Below are 4,902 nucleotides of genomic sequence, written 5' to 3' on the forward strand. Positions count from 1 at the left end.
TTGTCTCCAGTGCCTTTCCCCCAGCTTGGAACTGAACCAGAAGGATATTTCGTCCAACACACTGGTTCAAAACTAAGTATATTCAGAGGAAAAAGTTCAGGTATTTAAAGTGTTTTTAAATAGCCTTTTTCAGATGTGTATGTATGTATGTGTGCACTTCTTTTTGGTCACAAACCTCTCCCATCAAGATACAGCCTTTATTTTTAGTCATTTATCCATATCGGCTTTATTATCTTTACAGCTAATCCTGGATTTATGACTGTTTGTTTAATGATGGTTTGATATTATAATGGCCTCTGAAAAAGTAATTCAAGGACTACCTGTACTTACCGAGTGCATTTTACTAGTTTTCTCTCAAACACCATTTATCCTATAACTGGTCCTTCCAACAAAATCCTATAGTTAATGTAAAAATCTGGACACCACAGGACACTTTCCTTTCAGTGTATGGGTCATATTGAATCAGTAAAACGTATTGTTGAATTGAACTAAGCCCAATTCAAACAATGACGGTAGCAATAGCACTTAGATTTTATGTATTGCTTCAAATACTTTACAGCACTCTCAAAGGCTCTGTGTATGTCTCTGTGTGGATATCAAAAACATCAAGATGATGAGACCTTTGTTTTCTAAAGTTTTTTTATTTTTTTCATTTTCATAACAGATAACTACATGTATACTATTACATAGCCAACATCGTATTGTATTATTAAATGTTTATATCAATTCATCTTACCATCAACTCCCAAAAACAATTATTGGCTCTTCTGCTCTCCATACACCATATTTGTCACTTTCTTCTCCCCCTCTCTTCCCCCTCCTTACATCCTTTCTTCCCTCTGTCACCCTTCTCTTCTCTTCTCTACTTCCCCTTCCTCTGTCCTTCCCTCCCCTTTCCACTCCTCTTTTTCTCCTCCTCTCTCCCCTGCCCTCTCTCCTATCCCTCTTCTCTTCTTCCCTTAACTCTCTCCTCTACTTCACACTCTTTATCTCATTTACTTGGTGTATTTCAGCTTCTGAGCGAGCTCCATTTTATGTTGATAGTATTTATAATTCCTTTTCAGTATACATATTTAATTTTAACATATATCTTCCTCCTTTTTTAAAAAAGAGAGAACAAAAAGGTATACATATATAGTTATTATACTTTTAAACACACACACACACACCCCTGCCTAATTTTGGCCGAGATGTAGACCTGGTTACAATTCCCAGCTATTCTCGTCATTATGTTTATATAATTATACATCCTTACATGCCCCCACTTTGTAATTCTGTTTTTAAATCTCAATAGTTTCCCATTGTAAGTATATTTCATGTTCCCTCTCCATTTTTCCATATCTTGGTTTAGATTACCCTTAATTGTCTATAAATGGCAATCCTTACTGTTCAATGTTCATTACAATTCCCTTAATCTACTATATAAAATAACAAGCGGTACACATCTCACTTTGTTCATCATCTTAAAAGTTCAATATATGTCCATGTTTCATATATTTTAACCCATGCTTAATTATCCTTCTATTGTCATATTCAATCAATTAGCAACAGTTTAATTATCATGTATAAAAGTGAATCACAAACCTCAGCTTTACAATCTCCCCATATCAGATTCATATTTGTCCATATTCCATATGTTTTAACCTTTATTTAATTATCTTTCCATTATCATATTCAGTCAGTTAGCAAATCCATTTTATTGTCATATTTAGGAATAAACCCCTTATCTTAGCTTTATATTTTCCCATATAACAATTTCTAGTTGTCTGATTTTTTCCCCTAGTAAGTCTTTTGTCCCACTTCTCTATTCCCGCCTTCTCCCTTTTCTTTGTTTTGACATGTCCATCCTCTTCAATTTTCTCCAAGCCTCGATCAAAAAGATCATTTATATTTCCCTTTGTTGTGGTGTAACCTCCTATTTCAATTTTCTTTATGCCATTGTCAACCTCCAAAACACCTTTTGTCTGCTTTTTATATTCCCTTTTGTTGGGACAGATCCCCCTGTACAATTTCCCCTATACCACTGCCAAGCCCTATGGAGTTTTTTGTCTGCTTTTTATTTCTCACAGTTTCTACCCCTTCATTGTCACTCCCCCCTACTTCCTTCTCTTGTTCCTTAAATACATGCTTCTCTGAATTCAGAATTCTATTTAGGCTTGATTTTAATGATTTATGCATATTTTTATAATTTCACATAGTTCTTCAAATTCTCACCTTTCCATAATGTCCAGTCCCAAAATTAAAGAGTGGGAAAGAGTGATGGGAGCCATCTTGGTCTTTTGTTCTTCTTCTCTTACCTACGATGGACCTGTTACACTCCCTCTGGGTCTGATAAGATGCTGCCCCTTCTTCACCCCCCTCCCACAAAGAAGGGTTCTGATCCAAAAACAGATCTTGGAGACAGTTTGTCAGACAGGGTTCATGTGAGACTCTTCAGAGCTCATATCCCCCATGTCTGTCCAGCTGGAGAACTTCAGGTCGACTCTCAAGATGATGGAACCTTTAATCAGAACAATGTGATAGCACTTTAGACATATATACCACTTCACAGTCATCCCTCTCTAAACAGATTACAGAGTCAGCATATTGCTAAGGTGACCAGATTTTCAGATTGGTAAAGAGGGACACCTTTGCCCGGGGGTGGGGGGTGGGGGGCTTGATTAAAAATTTTATACGGAGCAACAAAATTTTTCATATAACGCAAAAATAGTATTGTAATTTTTTTATTTCAACATAACTGCAATTTACAAATATAAATTGTAACTGTTGCCAAACATCAAAATTTTGATCACGTGATCATGAGGATGCTGCAATGGTCGCTAAGTGTGAAAATGGTCGCTAAGTGTGAAAAATGGTCATTAGTCACTTTTTACAATGCCATTGTAACTTTGGTCACTAAGCCCATTATACCACCTTTCTTGCCACAGTTCTTAAGTGAATAACTGCAGCTGATAAGTTAGTAACACAAGTGATCTGTGATAAGAGCCTGGAGGAAACACTTTGTGGCTTTGAGGTGGATAGAAGCTACTTGAAATCGACCAATCAATCAGTCTCAAGACGTGGAGACTCTGGGAAGAGTGCAGAGAAAAGCAAGAAAGATAGCAATATATAGCAATAGCAGTAGACTTATATACCGCTTCATAGGCCTTTCAGGCCTCTCTAAGCGGTTTACAGAGAGTCAGCATATTGCCCCCAACAATCTGGGTCCTCATTTTACCCACCTCGGAAGGATGGAAGGCTGAGTCAACCCTGAGCCGGTGAGATTTGAACCACTGACCTGCTGATCTAGCAGTAGCCTGCAGTGCTGCATTTAACCACTGCGCCACCTTGGCTCTTACAGATGATTAAAGATGATTAGGGGATCAGAGGATAAAATATATGAAGAACAGTTGCTGGAATTGTGGATTTCTAGTCTATAGAAAAGAAGATCTAGGAGTGACATGATGGCAGTCTTCCAATATTTGAGGGGTTGCCCCAAAGAAGAAGGGGTCAACCTATTCTCCAAAGCCCCTGAAGGACAAGAAGCAATTGATGGAAACTAACCAGGGAGAGAAGCAACCTAGAACTAAGGAGAAATTTCCTGACAGTGAGGACAATTAACCAGTGGAATGGCTTCCCTCCAGAAGTTGTGGGTGATCCATCACAGGAGGTTTTGAAAAAGATAATGTACAACAGTTTGCCTGAAATGAAATCAGGTCTCCTGCTTGAGCAGGGGGTTGGACTAGATGACCTCCAGCTCCAGTATTCTGCATTCTTCTCTAAGAAAGACAACAGGGGCTGGAAAGTCCATTTAGTGGCTTGCAATGGCCATTGCAACCTTCATTCCACAATGTCGGTGTTGCAACTGTTGACCAGGGCTCTGGTCAAATCAGAATTGAGCTGGAGGGGACCTTGGAGGTCTTCTAGTCCTTCCCCCCCTCAAGCAGGAGATCCTATCCATTTTAGACAAGCGGCTGTCCAGTGACTCTTCTTAAAATTTGCTGACCTACGCTGCGGCTGAGCTGAAGCTGGCAAAGCTGAGCACCCCTGCCTGCCCAGCTGAGGTGTTCCTAGTGGAGGAGGGGGAGGGGGAGGCACCACCGCTATAACTCATTAATACATCATAAATTCTCAAGCACGGGGGCTATAACCACCACAAACCCCACAAATCAAGCCCTCCAAGATATAAACCCACATGAGTTATTACTTTATACATTCGTTCTCAGGATGCTACCCTAATGCCCCAGACTATCAGCTGTTAAATTATGGGGTTGGCAGATCCATGGATGGACCCTATAGAGATCCAGGCAACATGCACGCCGGCTCTTACGGGGGATATAAATACAATGGAATGGATCTGAGCATCAGTGGATCAGCCACCACCACCACCTCCTCCTCCTCCTCCAGCCAATTTGGAGTGGTTGGGGAGACCTCTCGCATCTTTTCTGCCCAGGCAGCGCTCGAAAGCAGGTTAAGAGAGGCGTTCAGCTGCTCCTTGTCCTGTCCCGAATCCCTCCCTTGCACAAGCAGCACCAGTAGTGGCGGCGTCAACGAAAGCCATGGAGGCAAGACAGCTGGATCCTCCCACGCCAACCAGTAGCTTCTGTTGGCGCAGTTAGCGTCACCGTGTTTGCCGAAATAGACGAAACCAGCGCGTCCTCGCGAACCGAAGAGAACGGTTCTCAAGCCAATAGTGGCGCCCAAGTTTAGACGGAGCTGAATGCCACCTCCACGCCGGCCGCATAAAGCCTTCTTGTCTCCCACCCAACATGTTTCGCTGAATGGCGGCTGAGTTCTAAACTGCCGGCATGACTTTGAAGGGCTGGATTGCCTTCCGCGCGGGCCGACGTGGAAGGCAAGCGGCAAGCCAGCACTTCAAAGTCATGCCGGCACTTTAGCATGCTGGCAGGCAGGGCTGGAGCG

The 4,902-nt window shown here is 41.7% G+C and overlaps 1 pseudogene; it reads left to right on the forward strand.

Annotated features, from left to right (window-relative positions):
- Positions 1-4,174: 4,174 nt before the first annotated feature.
- Positions 4,175-4,689, forward strand: LOC148049214 (homeobox protein Hox-B5 pseudogene; annotated as a pseudogene).
- The last annotated feature ends 213 nt before the right edge of the window (positions 4,690-4,902 follow it).

This window comes from Thamnophis sirtalis, unplaced genomic scaffold (assembly GCF_051295495.1).
Source record: "Thamnophis sirtalis isolate CommonGarterSnake01/CBP01778 unplaced genomic scaffold, rThaSir2_p1.2 scaffold_2, whole genome shotgun sequence".
Taxonomy (NCBI): Eukaryota; Metazoa; Chordata; class Lepidosauria; order Squamata; family Natricidae; genus Thamnophis; species Thamnophis sirtalis.